Here is a 21,798-nt window from a genome sequence, read left to right as displayed (position 1 = left end):
AACTATTTGCACTCACATTCACACCTACGGGCAATTTAGAGTCTTCAATCAACCGACCATGCATGCTTTTGGGAAGTGGGAGGAAACCGGAGTCCCTGGAGAAAACCCACGGAGGAACGGGGAGAACATGTAAACTCCACACAGGCGGGGCCGGGATTTGAACCACAGTCCTCAGAACTGTGAGGCAGACGTGCTAACCAGTCGTCCACCGTCCCGCAGGTGCCAATGTTTGTGTGATAAATGTTATAAGAAGGTCTAAAAAACTAAGTATCCGTATTAAGTATACTCCTAGTTACCTCAATAAATTCTAGTACTTCTATTGGAGAAGTCCTCATTCAAAAGTTAAAGAGGTCCAACACAAGAAAGGTTCTTCAAGCCAAGAGCCATAAAAATGTAGTGCATGCATTATAATTCAGTCCAAAATATCCAATATCTAGTGCAATTTCTTCCACATCCTGCAACCAGTTCAAAACATTTCAATGTCAACATGTGCAGGTCCTTCAGGAAATGTTCACATGCCACTTTTACATCACGAAAATCCCCAAAATGCCACACATTTCCATGACAAGAAGAAATGAGGACTTTTGATTGAATCTTGCATATTTTTTTTACCCCTCCACATCCTGGTCACCACCTATTCCAGCTCCTTGCCTCAGGTAGGCACTATCAAACAATGCTAACTCAAACCAGCAGACATTCCAACAGCTTCTTCCCTCTTGCCATTAACTTGTTAAACAGTTACCTTACAATGTCATTGCAAGATGCTGCCAATTTTGCACATCTCTGTTGGGACACTTCTACATTATTCATACACTCAATGTTGCTGCACTATTTGCCTACTGTTGTTGATTACTACTGGCCACTCGTGTGTTTTAGAACTCTCCGCACCATTTGCACAATCGGCACTGTACCAGCTCATTGCACTATTAGTCCCTTTAGCTCCAAATAGCTTGAGGACTGCATAATTTGCGCAATTGCCATTATATCAGTACCATCACACTAGTGGTACACTTTCATTGCTCAATGACTCGCCACACGTGTTTTTTATGTATATTGTATATTTGTATATTTTGTCATAGTGGCTGTTTGTTGTCACAGGAGAGTGGCTCCAACGATCAGTGACAAATTCCCTGTGTTTTTAATAGACAATAAAGCTGATTCAGAATTTAATTATTTGAAGCCGTTTTAGGCCTGGCATACTTTTACATCATCATTATCCTGCAGATTCAAGAACTGACTTTATCATTTTCATTGTTATTGTTAGCATGTTATAGTTTTATCCATTCTCAATTTTCTTGGCTTACTCCAGCTTCCTCCCACATTCAATACATATCCATGTTAGGTAGAATGAAGACTCCAAATTGTCCGTACATGTGTCTGTCCTTTGTACATGGAGCTTTAGGGCTGTTTAACATGTTTAAAACAAGAGTGATAAATGAATATAACCATTAGGTATGAGCAAAAAAAATGAAAATCTTCTTCCTACTCCTATTAAACAGGTACATTTGTTCATTTCTTTTGTTGATTTTCGTTTTGTTTTATTTTTTGTATTTGTTTCTGTAAATGTTCAATGTCAACGTGAATGGTTGTTTGTCAATATTCGCCCTGCGCTTGGTAACGAGTCCAGGGTGTACCTCTTGTCCAAAGTCAGCTGGAAGAGCTTGCAGCTCACCCCTGACGACAAGTAGTACAGAAAATGTGTATTTTATGTATATTTATGATACCGTATATATGAAAGGCCCAAAATCCAGTAATACCAATACATAATTAGCACCATCAGTTTTGATTAGAGTTCTTGTAGCTGCTTACTTTTAGTCCACCATTTAAGTACAGTGGAAGAAAGACTTCTTTTGTAAATAGTACCAACACAGGCACATATAAATGGTTTAAAGTGTGACGCATTGCTTAATGCACAGCCTCTGCAGTGCTACAAAGTATGCATGGCTCACAGGAGTGTACTGAGAGCCAAGTCCACTGATCTACCATGTCAACTTCTCTAATTCACCATGTTCTCCATGTTGGCCAGTCAATCCATGTAGACGGCTTCAAACCAGCCACACTAACAGAAGTGGCAGTTGGGGTTCTGCCCACTGCGTCATTGGCTATGACACACTTGTCAATCAACTGCAAATACCACAAGATATAAGCTACGAAGCGCTTGTGCTGCAACTCCAGCCAGAACGATGTAACAGTTATTGTCAATGTTGCAACCGACATTCAAAAGTTGATTAGGTGTCTACTTTCTCTTGCTGTGTACAACTTTAAAATGAAAATTAATATATGCGATGAAGTTCAGACATATTTTTTTCTAGTAATTAAAAAGTTTTATGTTTTCATGCAATACAAGTAAGACGTTACGATTGACATTTTTTTTTTTAGGAAAAGGCACATTGAAACAATATTGTTCCTTTTGTCACGATTAGGGTTTTTGAAGGCGAGGAAGGCAAGGCAAAAAGGTGGAGGACCCAAGTGGAGGGAAGCAGGGAGGCAAGGCCGGAGTGCAGGAGTCTCAAAAAATTATATTTAATTTACAAAAAAGTAAACAAGGAACATGGATAAAGCAAACTTAACAAAGTCATACAATATATGATCAAAGTAACAAAGAAACACTTGAATAAACCTAAAACTGGAAACAAAACATGACTGGTGATTAAGACGTGGCAGAGACAATGACACCTGACAATGATCCGACAAGAACTGAAAGAAACCATGGAACTAAATACAAACAGATTGACGAGGCAACGAGGAACACCTCGACAAGACACGAGCGGCTGGAGGGTGCTGATTGGTCAACACAAGGTAGAAGGTTGACGAGAACAGGTGGACACAATAACTAAAGGAGCACACAAGACATGAAAAACATGGAACACAGGAAAACATTAAACAAAACCAAACAACCCAAACCAAAACATAGACCATGACACCTTGAATGTTTATAACAATCAAAGTCAAATGGTCATGCCGAAAATGTAGCCAACTCATTTCTGCATGTGCTCTTATATAAGCCCTAGATTGAGTTATCCTGAAAACAGACATGCAGACCATTAAATAGGCCAACACAGGGTTTTTCTTTTGCAAAAGCATTGTTATTAAGATGTCATCCACAAGGAAAGCTAAAATGTGTTCCAAATTATTAAGTATATCGCTTACATCAGGCGGAATCCTTGCATGTCCATGTCCATCACTTTTCGGGAAACAAAACATCTGCTTGCTTGTTCAGCCATAAACATTGCATCGGCAAAGAGACCAAGCCATTTTCAACACTTTAGACTTGTCACTCATTTATGAAAACAACAGACCTACATGGGTACTAACCAATAGTATGGATTTGTGATAAAAATATGAACTTGACCAAATTTGGACATAGGATGTTCTGGCCTGACGCCAGCGATATGTGGTTGTTGTTAATTTTACTAATGATCCATCCATCTCTACCCATTATCTCAGTAGGGTCGCTGATGTGATGCAGTCTATTCCAGCAGACCAGGCGAGAGGCAGAGAAATTACATTCGCCAACGCCATTCCAATCGAAAAGCATTTTTTTGGGGGGGGATCAGCAACAGTTTTATTTGCCTCTATATCAGGGACTTTGTTGAACAAAATCACCATGATGACAATTTAAAATACAGTGTTCCATATTTTTATGCACAATACTTTCAAATTAAAAAAAGGTTGTAAAGAACTACAAAGATTAACTGCTGTGAACGTTTATATTCACCTAGTCAACTGGAATCCACCGAAGTATATATATAAGTCAAGTATGTTTTTCAATGGGGCGGCACGGTGGACGACTGGTTAGAGCGTCAGCCTCACAGTTCTGAGGACCCGGGTTCAATCCCCGGCCCCGCCTGTGTGGAGTTTGCATGTTCTCCCCGTGCCTGCGTGGGTTTTCTCCGGGCACTCCGGTTTCCTCCCACATCCCAAAAACATGCATTAATTGGAGACTCTAAATTGCCCGTAGGCATGACTGTGAGTGCGAATGGTTGTTTGTTTCGATGTGCCCTGCGATTGGCTGGCAACCAGTTCAGGGTGTACCCCGCCTCCTGCCCGATGACAGCTGGGATAGGCTCCAGCACGCCCGCGACCCTAGTGAGGAGAAGCGGCTCAGAAAATGGATGGATGGATGTTTTTCAATGTGTAGGTGGGTAAGAGAGTCTTGCCCAACTTCTCTGTGAAATTCAGGTTTGTAAACCATTGTAATTACCAACAGATCGCTGTTGATAGCAGCATTACACCACTCTGGATTTGAGATCAGCACAGCTTTTGAGTCGATAATAAAGATTAGGGGCTCTATTTTCGTGACTAACGTAAATCAAGCGCTGCACTTGGTGTAACTCTACGAAGAGGCTTGCTAAACCCAGTTTTGGTAATTTTGTGAACCCAATGAACCCCCACCACATTTGAAAGTGGCATGTCTGCACTGATCTGCGTGTGTTTACAGGTGACTTCAATCCTGTCCAATCGAAGAAGATTCGTTCATTCCCTTTAAAAGCCGCGCAATAGTCTCATGGTGACATCTTGATATGCGGAAGAGGTCGCAGCGATTTGCGCGTCACTGGAGCATGTCAGTGGTTTTGGCTGATGTGACAACTGGCAAACTGTTTAAATACAGTATGAGCTGTTGATAACCGCAGACAACTTAAATATATCCATGTTTAACGATGTGGATGTGATAGATATCACATCCACATCGTTCGTGCCCCCCATTGATGCTTGCCAGCCAGTGAGATGATTTAAAAAATACACTAAATTGCCAAACGTATTCGCTCACCTGTCAAGCAGACCAGGAGAAGCTCATCCATGCTTTTATCTCAAGTAGACTTGACTATTGTAATGGTCTTCTGACTGGACTCCATAAAAAGAGCATTAAACAGCTCCAGCTCATTCAGAATGCTGCAGCTCGGGTTCTGACCTGAACAAAGAGGTCAGAGCATATTACTCCAATTCTAAAGTCTTTACACTGGCTTCCAGTCAGCTTTAGAATAGATTTTAAAGTTCTGCTGCTGGTCTATAAATCACTAAACGGTTTAGGTCCTGAATACATGAATGAAATGCTAATGGAATATAAACCCAGTAGGGCTCTGAGATTGACAGACTCAGGTCAAATAGTGGAGCACAGAGTCCAAAGCAAACATGGTGAAGCAGCATTTAGCTATTATGCTGTACACAAATGGAATAAGTTGCCAACAGAAGTGACGACAGCCCCAAGTGTGCATGTTTTTTAAGTCCAGGTTAAAAACTCTTCTTTTTTACCATGCTTTTTAGGACACTCGGGTGAAGAGAGGGGCGGAGCTGTCAACTGATCACCACCTGGTGGTGAGTTGGCTCCGATGGTGGGGAAGATGCCAGTCCGACCTGGCAGGCCCAAACGTATTGTGAAGGTCTGCTGGGAACGTCTGGCGGAATCCCCTGTCAGAAGGAGTTTCAACTCCCACCTCTGACAGAACTGTGCACATGTACTGGGGAGGCGGGGGACATTGAGTGGACCATGTTCCGCATCTCCATTGTTGAGGCGGCCGACCGGAGCTGTGGCCGTAAGGTGGTCGGTGCTTGTCGTGGCCGTCAAGCTGAAGAAGGAGTCCTATTGGGCCTTTTTGGTCTGTGGGACTCCTGAGGCAGCTGATTCGTACTGGCTGGCCAAGCGGAATGCAGCTTTGGTGGTCGCTGAAGCAAAAACTCAGGCATGGGAGGAGTTCGGTGAGGCCATGGAGAAAGACTTCCGGACAGCTTCGAATAAATTATTTTCCACCTTCCGGCGTCTCAGGAGGGCAGTTCACCATCAACACTGTGTATAGTGAGGATGGGGAAATGCTGACCTCAACTCGGGACGTTGTAAGTCGGTGGGGAGAATACTTCGAAGACCTCCTCAATTCCACTGACACGCCTTCTCATGAGGACGCAGAGTCTGGGGTCTCAGAGGCGGGCTCTCCTATCTCTGGGGTTGAGGTCATCGATGTGGTTAAAAAGCTCTTCGATGGCAAGGCCCCAGGGATGGATGAGATTCACCCGGAGTTCCTCAAGACTCTGGATGTTGTGGGGCTGTCCTGGTTGACACGCCTCTGCAACATCGCATGGACATCGGTGACAGTGCCTCTGGATTGGACAACTGGGGTGGCGGTCCCTCTTTTTAAGAAGGAGGACCGGAGGGTGTGTTCCAACTATAGGGGATCACACTCCTCAGCCTCCCCGGTAAAGTCTGGTGCTGGAGAGGAGGGTCCATCGGGAAGTCGGCTCTCAGATTCAGGAGGAGCAGTGTGGTTTTCGTCCTGGCCGTGGAACACTGGACCAGCGTGACACGCACCCTCGGCAGGGTCCTCGAGGGTGCATGGGACTTCGCCCAACCAGTCTACATGTGTTTTGGGGACTTGGGGAAGGCGTTCGACCGTGTCCCTCGGGGAGTCCTGTGGGGAGTGCTTCGGGAGTATGGGGTACTGAACCCCCTGATATGGGCTCATCGTACAGGGATCGAACCCCCTGGTACGGGCTGTTCGGTCCCTGTATGACCAGAGTCAGAGTTTGGTTGAGAGGAGTCATAGTTTGGTTGAGAGGAGCCAAATTAGGTGGGTCGGGCATCTGATTAGGATGCCTCCTGGACGCCTCCCCGGTGAGGTGTACTGGTCCATGTCCCACCGGGAGAAGACCCTGGGGACGACCTAGGACACGCTGGAGAGACTATGTCTCCCGCTTGTCCTGGGAACGCCTCGGGATCCCCCTGGACGAGCTGGATGAAGTGGCTGTGGAGAGGGAAGTCTGGGCGTCCCTGCTAAAGCTACTACCCCCGCGACCTTTGATAAGCGGAAGATAATTGATGGATGGATGGCGTTAGACCAGCAACCTACCTTGGGCCAAAGGTTAGATGTTGTCTGAGCAAGCGTAAGTGTAGACAGACTTTTAGTCACCAATTTGTCACACCCTCGTTGTATCGGTAAGACCATCTTGGCCGACGTCGGTCTGCTAAATTGGCAAAAACACCAGTGAGCCTTATGCTTGCAGTTGAGATACGCAACCATTTACGCTCAAGCGCACGTTGTGCAGTTCACAAGAATAGAGCTCTAGACGTGGGTGCCATGATTGGGTATAAAAGGAGCTTCCCTGAATTGCTCAGTCATTCACAAGCAATGGTGGGGCGAAGTTCTCCTCTTTGTGAACAAGTACGTGAGAAAATAGTCGAGCAGTTAAAGGACAATGTTCCTCAACGTACAATTGCAAAGAATTTAGGGATTTCATCATCTACGGTGCATAATGTCATCAAAAAGTTCAGAGAATCTGGAGAAATCACTGCATGTAAGCGGCAAGGCCGAAAACCAATATTGAATGCCCGTGACCTTCGATCCCTCAGGCGGCACTGCATCAAAAACCGACATCAATGTGTAAAGGATGTCACCACATGGGCTCAGGAACACTTCAGAAAACCAATGTCAGTAAATACAGTTCGGCGCTACATCCGTAAGTGCAACTTGAAACTCTACTATGCAAAGCAAAAGCCATTTATCAACAACACCCAGAAACGCAGTTGGCTTCTCTGGGCCCAAGCTCATCTAAGATGGACTGATGCAAAGTGGAAAAGTGTTCTGTGGTCCGACGAGTCCACATTTCAAATTGTTTTTGGAAATTGTGGACGTCGTGTCCTCCGGGCCAGAGGAAAAGAACCATCCGGACTGTTATGGACGCAAAGTTCAAAAGCCAGCATCTGTGGTGGTATGGGGCTGTGTTAGTGCCAATGGCATGGGTAACTTACACATCTGTGAAGGCACCATTAATGCTGATAGGTACATACAGGTTTTGGAGAAACATATGCTGCCATCCAATCAACGTCTTTTTCATGAACGCCCCTTCTTATTTCAGCAAGACAATGCCAAACCACATTCTGTACGTGTTAGAACAGCGTCGCTTCGTAGTAAAAGAGTGTGGGTACTAGACTGGCCTGGCTGCAGTCCAGACCTGTCTCCCTTTGAAAATGTGTGTCTCCCTTTGAAAAATTGTTCTGCCTGACACCAAACCCTAGTTTTCTCTAGTTTTTGGTCTGAAACCACTGTTTAGGGTGAAACCACCTGAAGTTGCTGCTAATTACTAAATTAATTTTTTTTCTGGTCAAAGAAGAGAGTGTACTCTTTCTTTTGGTAGGTTCTGTGCTAGTATCATCACAGAACACAAGTCTGTTAGTGTTGAAAAATATGTCAAAATGCTCTAAAGCAGCTGTCAATTTGGGGAACTGGTTTGAAAACGTTTGGCAGTTAAGGAGTTAAAAACAAATTCTATTTTGGCGAAAAAACATCATTGTTGTTTGTTATGCTGGTGCCTGTCTTAAATATAACCTCTCATCACTCTCATCCATGCATCCATCCAACCATCCATCCATTTTCCGTTCCGCTTCTCCTCACAAGGGTCACGAGCGCGCTGGTGCCTATCTCAACTGACTTTGGGCAAGAGGCGGGTTACAATCTCAGGGCACATACAGACAAACAACCATTTGCACTCACATTCAGACCTATAGGCAATTTCGACTCTTCAATTAACCTACCATGCATGTTTTTGGAATGTAGGCGGAAACCGGAGTACCCAGAGAAAACCCACACAGACACAGGGAGAACATGGAAACTCCACACAGACGAGGCCAGTTTTGAACCTTTGTCCTCAGTACAGTGAGGCAGATGTGCTAACCAGTCGCCCACCGTCCCGCCTCTCTCATCCATTGAGATGTAAGTCTGTGGATAGTTTCTGCCTGTATCTCATTTAAAGACCCCCAAACCAGCCAAGAAAATGTCTTGTAAATTTGACACATCACAGCACAAAGTCTTGTTAATAAGCCAGACAATGAATGAATGGATAAAAAAAATAAAATAAAATCGCTAGGTTTGTGAAATTAAGCTTCAAAATGGTCAAGAACTGAGACATTCTTTCAGCTTTCCGACGCTGTGGGCATGTCCCGCCTCCCCGTTAATCAAAGATGTGCACTGACATCTGGAACCACTGCCTCGTAGCACAACGCCTGACGCAAGACACGTCGGGCAAATAACATAAAACACATTACACTTCAGGAAAGATGTACAGGCATTTCTTTTAGTTGTGGACGTAGTTTCATGGCCAATTACATGCTATACTGGTAGAACTGGGTTTATGAACAAGGAAGTGGCAATTAGTGGGCGAGGAGCCCCCGCGACGTGCAGCAGGCAATTGTGAGGCTGACAGCCGCCTGTAACGCTGCGCCGGCGGCTTCTCTATCTACTGTCCGGACTCAGTTCAGATAGTGTGGCCCAAATAACACAAAACACATTTCATTTGAAAAAGGGAAGATGTATTTTTTCAAGTTGTGAACATAGTTTCATGGCCAATTGCACACTTTACTGGTAGGAGTGGGTTCATAAACAAGTAAATCGCAATTCTGCTGAATGGCCACTGTATGGACTAAGGGCGCTTGTCACATCGTCGTCTTATCCTCATGATGTCACGAGGATACTTTTTAGCCCCGGCCATGAGACCAGAAAACTAGAAGGTGAAAAATAGTTTTAAGCCATAACTCAACAATTCAGTACAATATTGTTCTGTCTTTGCACAGGTTTTCAGCGCTTATCTTCAAACATATTGAATGCATTTAGAAACAAAAGACAGATTTACATATTACAAATTTACATACATTTCAGTGGCAGCTGGTCAATAGAGGGGGCTAGTGCGCCTCCTTACTGTTCATGTGAGTCACATTGAATAAGACAAAAATTAAATAAGTAAAAAGAAAATTTAAATAAATAAAATAAATAAAATATTTTAAAACATCTTTATATCTATTTAAGAGGAGCAGTATACATAGTATACAATTACTGATGAGTATACCGTAATTGAGTTGTTTCATTGTTGCCTCATTTTATGGCTCTACCTATGGATTCTATGGAAATTGAAATGTGCAGTACATCCTTTTGCAATGCAAAAGATAGGGTCATGGTAGGGTGTTAAATTATGGGAAATGGACCGAACCTAAAAAGCATGTTTTTGAAAGGGAGGAAGCCGAAGTACCCGGGGAAAATCAACATATGCACCAGGAGAACAGCAACTCCCCACAGGAAGGCTGCAACCCGGATCCGAAACCAAGACTTCTGAACTGTGAGGCAGTCATGCTAATTGGTCGGCCACCATGCTGCCCTATTGACAAATGATGAAAAAAGTTGCTCAGTGACTCAGGCAAATTATTCGAGTGCAAATGCTTACCCGCAGCGCAGCATGCACTCATGTTGACTGACTTTATAGGCAACAGAGGGGCTAAATGGACGATGACTATATTTACACATCCTATAAAAGTGCAATGAGCGTCTGAATATGCAAAAGAGTATGAAGGAAGAACAATCTGATCATACCCATGCATTTACGCATAGTATTTGACGTCAGCATCTGCTGGCTTATTATTTAGAACATGTTTTTATGGGCAATTAAAAGGAAAAGCAGGACTGTATTAGAGGCTGGGGATAAGGAGACAAAAACAAGCTCTGTTGTGTCACATGGGCAAGAGTAAAGTCATGAGGTATTGTTGATCCTAAGTGGCAACATGTTGACTGTGTCAGATGTTGCTCCAGCAGACGTCGACAGAGGCAGATCACAAAATAAAATGTAATAATAATGCATCAGTCTTCTTAGGAGATACCAGTGACATGGAGCCAAAGCAACTACTGCACTGTATGTTTAAGTATGTATGTCATACATTCAATCTAAGTATAGAAATTATTTCAAAACTCAAATTTGGATTGTTCTAAATTGTATCTTTAGGATGCAATCGCATTTTAAACTGTTCCATTTATTTTACAAGGTACAATGGACTTTTATTGTCAATTTTCAATATGCGTAACACATACAGATGATTGAAATTACGCTACTCAAGGGCCTGTGGTGCTACAAAAGACAGTCAATATAAAAGCTAAATAAACTATAGTATACGCAGTGTAAAAACTATTAATTGAATGTGCAAACATCAAAGGTCAGGTGGCGTGTGCAACATTGTCATGGTCAGAGAACCAAGGAAAATAAGACATTTATAAATTAGATGACAAAACCCCAGTGCTGCTAAAGTGGCTTGTGCGACCCTTAGTCTAGTGTGTTTTTGTGTGTGTGTGTATTGTGTGTGTGCATCTGCATGTTTGCGGGACGTCAGAGTTCAGGTGGGCAGAAGACAGAAGAGGTAGAGGGGGCAGAGCGGGCAGAGAGTTCAGATTCCTGACAGCCTGATGAATAAAACTGTCTTTGAGTCGGCTAGTCCTGGCCCGCAGACTCCGCAGTCTCCCGCAGACTGAAGAGGCTGTGTGACGGATGGGTGGCATCCCCCGCTATGCGGAGGGCTTTGCGGGTGAGGCGGGTGCTGTAAATGACCTGCAGGGAAGGAAGAGAGGTTCTGATGATCTTCTCAGCTGCCGTCACTATGCGATGGAGAGTTTTGTGGCAGGATGCGGTGCAGGCTCTATACCACTCAGTGATGCAGTTGGTCAAGATGCTCTCTATGGTCCCTCTATAGAACGAGCACATGATGGGGGTAAGGGCTCTGGCTCTTCTCAGCTTGCGCAGGAAGTAGAGACGCTGGTGAGTATTCTAGGCCAGTGATGAGGTGTTGCTGGTCCAGGAGAGGTCCTCTGTGATGTGCACTCCCAGGAACTTGGTGCTGCGCACCCTCTCCATCGCAGCACTGTTGATGTTCAGGGGAGCATGCTGGCAGTACGCTCTCCTGAAGTCTACAACAATCTCCTTGTTTTTTTCCACATTCAGGAGAGATTGTTGTTCATGCACCACCCGGCCGGGTGGCTCACCTCACTCGTGTAGTCTGTCTCGTCCCCGTTGCTGATGAGACCTACCGTAGTTGTGTCGTCTGCAAACTTGAGGAAGAGGTTGGAGCCGTATGTCAGTGTGCAATCATAGGTCAGCACGGTGAAGAGGAGGAGGCTCAACACACAACCTTGAGGGGCCCCCTGTTCAGAGTGATGGTGCTGGATGTGTTGCTGCCGACCCGTAATGCCTGCGGTCTTCCTGTCAGAAGGTCCAGCAGCCAGTCGCACATCGAAGTGTTGAGCCCCAGCTGGTCCAATTTGAAGATCAGTTGTTTAGGGATGATGGTATTGAATGCTGAGCTGAAGTCTATGAACAGGATTCTGACATATGAGTCCTTAGAGTCCAGGTGTGTGAGGGCAAAATGGAGGGCGGTGGAGACAGCGTCATCGGTTGACCGGTTGGACTGATATGCAAACTGGAAGGGGTCCAAGGAGGGGGAGGGCGGACTTGACGTGGTGCATGACTAGCTGCTCGAAGCACTTCATCAGGATGGGAGTGAGCGCTACCAGACAGTAGTCATTGAGGCAGGAGTATTGTATTTTAATAAAATAAATGAGAATGGATTAAGACACGGAATTTAAAACTTTCAGTTTTCTCATCTTAATGGCATTAACAAAGCACATTTTGAAAAGAATGACCAATTGAATGACTAGAAGCAATGAAATGCTTTTACCCAGAAAGCCCGACAATAGTTGGGTTACTGCTGTCTTTATAGACAGTAAATAGCCAATTAACTCTGAATGGGAAAAGGTATGGCTCCAGGTGATCATTGTATCAGAATAGAATCATATTCAATCATTTCCTGAAATGAAAACAGCTTTTTAAGTAAAAAAACACTATGAACTCTTGATTACTCTCGTTGGGACAAAGGACGCAATTACAAAAGGTATTAATGGATTTAGAGTGTGACATTTTTTAAAACCATAATGAAGATACACAACACATAACACGCCTCATTACATACAATGATTCCCCTCCCCCCAGCAATACGTGCACATTGCAGTTTAGGTTCTCGAGGTTCACCAGAAAATCATTTTAATGACTAGTAATCAATGAATCTATCACGTGTCACCAGTTCTGTCCTTGTTTGATTGTGCTCAAAATGAATGGGGGCTTGGCAGTAAAACCAATGACATTAAAATTAATGCCAGAACATTACTCAGACAATGTGCAAGAAAATAACCACCATGACAGTTTAGCAGGTAAAGGTCACAATGGAAATGACTGTTCACTTATTATGCGGCTCCTGAGGGAACTTTTTACTGTCACTCGTTAATTAGTGTCAAGACAGTAACCATCAACTTTTGACTGGTGCGGCAGCTCAACTGTCTTCATTCAAGGTAGGAAAACATAAGTTGCAAATATTGTGTCATGTATTATGCTATACAATGTTAGCAGTTTTTACGATATGTATATTATAGCATGAATATAACAGGACCACACGGAAAACAAGACAGGAAGTCAGAAAATATCAAATACTGACCTTTCAAGCATTAACATACAGTACATTTAGTATGATGTCAGTCACCAGTCGTGAGTAGGCTTGAGTCTTTATTAGTTTTGACTTTGTAGTCAAAAATGTGAAAATATTTTATAAAATGGGGCTTTTTTGCTGTTTACTATTCAACTATATGAGCTCTGCCATTCACGCACATTCATTGGTTTACTACCAGTATATTGATGTTGAAAGCATATTAGTTCAAAAATCTAATCTAAATTTGATCATTTAACTTGAAATCACTCTTAACTGAACAAACATATACAGTAGTTCAATAATCAATAACTTATTACTTTATTCGACATAACAGTTTATTTTATGTGATACAAAAAAAGTATAGCTCGAATGACTCAAGAAAAATCAGTAAATAATACGCGGGCGTGCTGGAGCCTATCCCAGCTGTCATCGGGTAGGAGGCGGTGTACACCCTGAACTGGTTGCCAGCCAATCGCAGGGCACATACAAACAAACAACCATTCGCACTCACAGTCACAGTCACACTTACAGGCAATTTCGAGTCTCCAATTTATGCATGTTTTTGGGATGTGGGAGGAAACCGGAGTGCCCGGAGAAAACCCACACAGGCACGGGGAGAACATGCAAACTCCACACGGTCGGGGCTGGGGATTGAACCCGGGTCCTCAGAACTGTGAGGCTGACGCTCTAACCAGTCGTCCACCGTGCCGCCCAAATATAAATCTTAAATCTAAATGTTAAATATATATATCTAAATCTTATATGCACATTTAAATATAAATATTAAAACTAAATGTTAAATATAAATCTAATACAAACAATAAATATAAATGTTAAATACTAAATCTAAATGTTTTGGGTCGAACTAAATATTTAGTTAATATGTAAATCCACACTGCCAAGAAACGGAAGTACCAAAATGAAAGTTGTGTGTTTTTAGCGTCAAATAACTACATAAAAAAAAAAAAAAAAAAAAACATTTTATACAGGGAAATTGAGCCTTGGGAATATGTTATCACTCCCTGAAATAACAAATCAGTTATGGAAACTTTATTTGACGAGTACTTTGAGTCCATCCATCCATTTTCTGAGCCGTTTCTCCTCACTAGGGTCGCGGGCGTGCTGGAGCCTATCCCAGCTGTCATCGGGGAGGAGGCGGGGTACACCCTGAACCGGTTGCCAGCCAATCGCAGGGCACATAGAAACAGACAACCATTCGCCCTCACAGTCATGCCTACGGGCAATTTAGAGTCTCCAATTAATACATGTTTTTGGGATGTGGGAGGAAACCGGCGTGCCCGGAGAAAACCCACGCAGGCACGGGGAGAAGATGCAAACTCCACACAGGCGGGGCCGGGGATTGAACCCGGGTCCTCAGAACTGTGAGGCTGACGCTCTAACCAGTCGAGCACCGTGCCGCCGAGTACTTTGAGTGTTCAGTATAATTTTTCTGAATAAGTGTCGTGTGGAAGTCGCGGGGCGGGAGACGGGGAAGCAGGGGGAATAAAAGAGAACCAGCCAGAGACTGGTGCTTGCCACTGGCCTGCCCGCCTCAGAGTGCTTGCTCGTCGGCCGCAAGAGAGCGGATGTCAGCCCTGGAGGTGGATTTGGAAAAACAAGTAGCAAGGATGATGAGGGTAGAAAAAAGAACTGTTGCTGCTGCTGTGATTCTTTTTTTGAGATGCATTTCAGCACAGATGCATCTTAGCTAAATATTTAGTTCGACCTGAAATATTTAGATTTAACATTTAACATTTATATTTAATTATTATATTTAAATATATAAATAATATTTAGTTTTAATATTTGTATTCAATTATATATATATATATTTACCATTTAAATGTAGTGTACTGACTAAAATGTGTTGAACTGTATTTGTTTGAATTGCTGTTGTGAAAACTAGTTAAAAGTTTTTTTGGTTCTTTGTGTGGATGGATACTGGGGTGTCCTGCGTTCCGAGGGGTCTGTGAACACTTCAGGGTTTTTTTTGTTTTCATGATTGATTGAAGGGGTGGTGCGTCCAATGGGATTGGGGAAAGGAGGTGGGTTGTGGGGAGAAAGAGCGGGAGATGGAGTGGGGGAAGAGGAGTTTTTTTGGGGGGGACTGGACCTGGTTTTTGGACGCGAACGGATTTACTGTTTCAACGCGAACGGATTTTTGACTGTTTTAAACGAGAACGGATTTACTCTTTCAACGCCACGGGTCCTGCCTGCTGAACGCCACGGGTCCTGCCTGCTCAACGCCACCGGGCTGCCGCTTCGACGCTACGGGATCGAGTCGCTGTGCCTACTGAAGCGTTTTGAGGGCGCGTTCCTACGGCAATCGATTTTGGGTTTCTTTTCCCCAGTGAACTGAGGGTTCAACGGTTTTGTGAGTACTGCCAGTGAGGGCTACATGTGGGGGGTCGTCCGGGATTGTTATTGTTCACTAGTGTATTTGTGAGCAAAGAGAAAAAAAAAAAAGAAGAAATTCGGTCAATGTTGACCGGGGTTGTAATAGTACTGTAATCACAATACTGAGTGTGTTTTGTGTGACTGGTTTTGAGAAAAAAAAAAAAAAAAAAAAAAAAAAAAAAACTCAAAACAAAACATGGAGTCCGAACAAATAAGAATTATATTGTGCTTAGTGGGGTTTCTCTTGATGTTACTGATGAGAACATTTATAAGGTACTTGATAAAGTTAAAATTTTTGGTCGCACTAAAATCAGAGGACGGTGTCTAACACGCACAAACAACAATCAGTCTTTATTAGTTGAGACCACAGATGACATGACTAAAACTGACTTACCTGAACAGTTGGTTGCTGGGGATCCGTCAGACTTGTGGGTAGTAAGTGTCCCTGATTTTCAGCCTTTCCATGTGACTAGTGACAAAAGAGGTTTCCAATCCAAGCTAGTATCATTCTTAGCCAGTGAAGGAAAGACTTTAGATGATGTGACAGATTTGCTTAAGACCACGCCTGCTCCACCCGCTGTTCCTGACTTGAACACAGAGCTTGTCAATGCCATCTCTTTGCTTGTGGAAAAATGTCAAGCACCGCCTATGGACGGACAAGGCTATCGTAAACTTCACTTCTTCTCGGGCATAAAGCCAACGCTACCTGGAGAAGAGGAGTATGACTTGGGCGGAACAGACCACCCACCTGCTGGATGAGTGGCAATGTTCTGATGTTGTCAAGAAACAGAGAATCGCTGAAAGTCTCAAAGGGCCTGCAGCAGATATTGTCTGGGGTTTAAGAGTCACTAACCCCAGTGCCACTGCCAATGAGTATCTTAAGGCCCTAGAAACAGCTTTTGGGACCACAGATAGTGCAGCTGATCTCATGGTAAAGTTCCGTAACACATTCCAGCAAGAAACTGAGAAGTTGTCAGGATACTTACTCAGGTTAGACAAACTGCTGCACGCTGTTCATCGGAAAGGTGGGATCGACGTCACTGACATGAACAGGACACGCATCGAGCAAATTGCTAGAGGTGCTCTCACTCATGATCTTGCTGCACTTCGTATAAGGATGACTTACAAGCTAAAGTCCGCTCCAAGCTTCACAGAGCTCCTTCGTGAGGTAAGAGACGAAGAGGGGATGGTTCTTGAAAGAGAAAGAGTGAAGAATGTTGTTTCTTCATCTGCGGTTAAGTGTGCAGGTTGTGCTACGGCGTCAGTGGTGTCAAAACAACCAGAGTCTGCACCATCAGTAGCTGTTGGAGTGGAGACCGACCATGCCATAGAGAGTCTGAAGAAGGAAATTCAGGGGCTTAAAAGTGATATGGCACGTCTGCTATCTGTCTCTGTCGCCACATCAGAAAGTCCACCACAGCATGCAATCCAGAACCACACTCAAAAAGCTGCTGTAAAATATGCAAGTGGGAAAGAGAGAACTACCAGATTTCAATATGGTGCAGATGTTTTTTGCTACAAATGTGGTGAAGATGGTCATTTTCAGCGGGAGTGTGAAAACCCAGAGAATCTCCGAAAAGTAAATAAGCGTCTCCTGAAAGCAAAACAGCTGATGGGAAACTTCCCAGGAGCTCAGTAAAGGAACGGCCTGATGCTCTGGAGAGAACACGTTCCACAAAGTGTGATACGCTAAAAGAAAGCAAGGCTGATTTGCCAGAGGGTTTAATTGGACCTAGTTCTGTTGTTCCTGTACAAGTTGAGGGCATCTACGCCAAAGCTTTGCTTGATAGTGGGTCCCAAGTTACCCTGCTGTACCGCTCCTTTTATGACAAGTATCTGAAACATCTGCCCTTGAACCCTATTGAGTGCTTGGAGATTTGGGGCCTCAGTGCAGACCGATATCCATATGATGGTTATATGTGTTTGAAACTTGAGTTTGCTGGAGATGTAGTGGGTGTAGCTAAGACCATAGAAACACTTGTGCTTGTGTGTCCAGACCCAGCCATGAAAGGTGAGATTTCTATTGTGGTTGGCACAAACACCTCCATAGTTCGGAGCTTATTTCATTCCTGCAAGACACAAAACAGAGATAATTTCTTACATAACATGTCTGTTCACCCAGCAATAAAAGAGGCTTATGAGAGGTTTCGGAGCACCCCAGATGACACAGCTGACCTAAAAAGAGGAACAGTCTGGTTCACTCGAGAGAAGCCCTTAGTGCTGTGTCCTGGTGGCGTTGCAAAAGTGGTTGGCGTGCCAAAATTTGCGGGGGGGTTTTCTGGTCAGGCTGTTCTTGTAGAACGCCCAGAGGAGGAAATGTATCAAATCATTCTGTGACATTGAAACGTGGTATGCAAATTGCTCATTTGCACAGGGTGGATGTAATAAATGCAGTCCCTGAAAAGAAGTCATCTAAGCCGTCCACATCTCAACTATCCCCCTCGTCTTTCAACTTCTCAGATTCTCCTGTGCCTCCTGAGTGGAAGGAGAGGCTGTGTCAGAGAATGATGGAAATGAAAGAGGTTTTCTCCTGTAGTGAGTTTGACGTTGGTTGTGCAAAGAGCACACAACACAGCATTCGAGTGACGGAGGACAAACCATTCAGAGAACGCTCTAGACGCTTACCTCCAAAGGATTTGGAGGATGTGAGAAAACATTTAAATGCTTTGAAAGAAGCTGGAATAATTTCAGAGTCTAGAAGCCCCTATGCGTCACCTATCGTTGTGGTCCGCAAGAAAAATGGGATCATACGTATGTGCGTGGATTACAGGACATTAAATAGGAGAACAATTCCTGACCAGTATACACTCCCACGTGTGGAGGATGCCCTGACATACCTGAGTGGTAGCAAATGGTTGATCTCCGAAGTGGCTACTATCAGATCCCTTTATGTGATGCTGACAAAGAAAAAACGGCATTTACCTGTCCGGCAGGATTTTATCAATTTGAGAGAATGCCACAAGGCATCTGCGGAGCACCACCCACGTTTCAGCGTATCATGGAAAGGACAGTTGGTGATATGAATCTGCTGGAAGTGTTAGTGTACCTTGATGATGTCATTGTTTTCGGGAGAACATTGGAGGAACATGAGCAGCGCCTTCTTAAAGTGCTTGACAGATTAAAGGAAGAGGGATTTAAATTATCTTTGGATAAATGTCAGTTCTGCTGTCCCTCTGTAACCTATCTTGGGCACGTCGTTTCTAGCAATGGCATTGCTACTGATCCTTCAAAGATCGAAGCTGTGAAGTCGTGGCCACGCCCAGAGAACATCACTGCTCTCCGTTCTTTTCTTGGGTTTTGTGGATACTACCGACGGTTTGTGAAAGATTTTTCCAGAGTCTGTCATCCGCTCAATCAACTACTGCAGGGCTGCATTGTGACTGGAAGGCCAGGAGGAAAGACTAAAATGGAAAATAACAACAAAGAAAGAGAACTCAAAAACAGACATGAAGACAACAGAGTGGTACCACCCCTCAGAGCCGTTTGGGGCAAGGTGGAATGAAGACTGTGAGAAAGCTTTTGAGACATTAAAGGTCAGTCTTACAGAATCACCTGTCCTAGCAATCGCAAACCCAAATCTGGCTTATGTTCTGCATGTTGATGCAAGTAGAGAAGGCTTAGGAGGTGTCCTCTATCAGGACCAAGGAGAAGGTTTGCGCCCGGTTGCATTTGTAAGTAGGAGCCTCTCTCCGTCAGTAAAAAATTATCCCATGCATAAACTTGAATTTCTGGCTTTAAAATGGGCTGTCACTACCAAGCTGCATGATTATCTCTACGGAGTCAAGTTTGAGGTTCACACAGACAATAACCCGTTAACATATGTCTTAACCACCGCTAAGTTGGACGCAACAGGACATAGATGGTTAGCGGAGCTATCAATGTATGATTTCAGCCTGAAATATCGCTCTGGAAAACAAAACATTGATGCAGATGCATTGTCACGGCGTCCTCATGCTGACAGCGATGTGTCTGGTGAAGAGGAAGTGTCCATGTCTCCTACCAGCGTCCAAGCTGTCTGTCACATGTCGTCAATTAGAACACCTCATCCTCACCGTTGCAGAGCGGTGGATCTCCTGGGCTCATCCAAGCATGCTGTACCCAGAGCTTATTGTAGTGTGTCTTCTGTAAGCACTCAGCCACTGCCCCAAATGTCTTTAGCTGACATCTCACATTCTCAGCAGGAAGACCCATGCATCGGAGAAGTGTGGTGTGCTGTTGTGCAGAACTTTGCGGACCGGGCTAACAAACGAAAACATCCGGATGTGTCATTGTTGTTAAAAGAGTGGGAAAAGTTAAAGGTCAAGGACTCTGTACTGTACCGAATCAGTAAGCCTCCCAAAAAACCAGTTCGACAACAACTCTTACTCCCACAGAAGTTCAGAGAAACTGTTCTTCAGTCTTTGCATGACCAGTCAGGTCACCTTGGGTTTGACAAAACCTATGGGTTGGTGCGAGAGAGATTTTACTGGCCTCGTATGAAAACACAGGTTGAGACGTATTGTAAAAATTGTCCAAGGTGTATTCAGAGGAAAATGCTGCCCAAGAGAGCTGCTGAGTTGTCACATCTTACCAGTGAGGGGCCGATGGATCTTGTCTGTATGGATTTCTTGACAATTGAGCCTGACTCCAGAAACATTTGTAATGTGCTTGTAGTTACAGATCACTACACACGTTATGCTCAAGCTTTTGCGACTAAGGATCAAAAGGCGTCAACAGTTGCTAAGGTCCTGTGGGAAAAATATTTTGTCCACTATGGTCTACCGAAGCGAGTACACTCGGATCAAGGCAGAGATTTCGAGAGCCGCCTAATTCATGAACTCTTGAGTATGCTTGGTATAAAGAAGTCTAGAACCACACCATACCACCCGCAGGGTGACCCGCAACCTGAGCGTTTCAATAGAACCCTTCTCAACATGCTCGGTACTCTTGATGCACAGGACAAAAGTAAATGGAGTAAATACATCAGTCAGCTGGTGCATGCAAACAACTGCACGCTAAATGAGTCAACAGGCCACTCGCCATATTTTCTCATGTTCGGTCGAGAGGCTAGACTGCCAGTAGATGTGGCATTTGGAGTCTCAAGTGATGGTACATCCACCAAATCCTATCTGAAATACGTCAAAAACATGAAACGAGAATTACAGACTGCCTACCAGCTCGCCGAGAGCATGGCTAGAAAAAAAAATGAAGGGAACAAACAACGCTACGATCAGAGAGTTCGTTTCTGTCCATTAATCTCTGGTGACAGGGTGTTAATCAGAAATCTTGGACTGCAAGGAAAACACAAGCTAGCTGATCGTTGGAAAGCTACACCATACGTTGTGGAGAGTCAACTCCCTGGTTTGCCTGTGTTCAAGTTGAAGCCAGAGAACGGACAAGGCTCTAACAAAGTTTTGCACCGAAATCACATTCTGCCCATTGGACAGGAAGTGAAATTGAATGTGGAAAAGAACGAAGATACACTTCAACGCAAAAGGAGAGCCAGCAAAAGACTCAAAGCAAAGAGGGCTGAAAACTGTAATCTTTCTGGTGTACCAGCGCTTGATCATGTTGAAAAGATTGAGTCTGCATCTGACTCAGAAGAGGATGAAATGGGTGTGTGGTATGATTATCACTCCATATGTGAGTCAAGACAACCGGAAGCTCAGGAAACTGTTCAATCAGAATCTGTCAGCATGGATTTGGATCAAGTTGTCCCTCCAATTAACCAAGAGATCGATGCGGTTACAGTTGAGGCATCTGCGGCAACAGATGACGATGGATCCGATGGCTTATCTCCATCACCTTTGAGGTACAAGAGCACTTTTTATAAGTGGATTGGTTTGAGAGGGGAGTGTTTATCCTGTTCATAAAAGGTTATGTTGTTATACATGTCATGAGGGCATGACCATTTTTTTTTTTGTGGGGGGAGAGTGTAGTGTACTGACTAAAATGTGTTGAACTGTATTTGTTCGAATTGCTGTTGTGAAAACTAGTTAAAGGTTTGTTTGATTCTTTGTGTGGATGGATACTGGGGTGTCCTGCGTTCCGAGGGGTCTGTGAAAACTTCTGGGTTTTTTTTGTTTTAATGATTGATTGAAGGGGTGGTGCGTCCAATGGGATTGGGGAAAGGAGGTGGGTCGTGGGGA

General features: G+C 44.0%; 1 protein-coding gene and 1 long non-coding RNA gene across 8 annotated transcripts in view; one reads left to right on the top strand and one right to left on the bottom strand.

The window, feature by feature from the left end:
- Positions 1-21,798, bottom strand: part of LOC133472183 (protocadherin-9) — a 254,796-nt gene that overhangs the window by 198,187 nt on the left and 34,811 nt on the right. The gene's annotated exons all lie outside the window — the stretch shown is intronic.
- Positions 13,085-21,798, top strand: part of LOC133472200 (uncharacterized) — a 43,691-nt gene continuing 34,977 nt past the window's right edge. Inside the window, exon 1 of the long non-coding RNA XR_009786636.1 lies at positions 13,085-13,139. This is a non-coding gene — a long non-coding RNA (uncharacterized LOC133472200). The remainder of the gene's footprint in view (positions 13,140-21,798) is intronic.

The sequence above is a fragment of the Phyllopteryx taeniolatus genome, chromosome 2 (assembly GCF_024500385.1).
Source record: "Phyllopteryx taeniolatus isolate TA_2022b chromosome 2, UOR_Ptae_1.2, whole genome shotgun sequence".
Lineage (NCBI taxonomy): Eukaryota > Metazoa > Chordata > Actinopteri > Syngnathiformes > Syngnathidae > Phyllopteryx > Phyllopteryx taeniolatus.
Note: the sequence above shows the minus strand (reverse complement) of the source record. Positions and strands in the feature narration are given on the sequence as shown.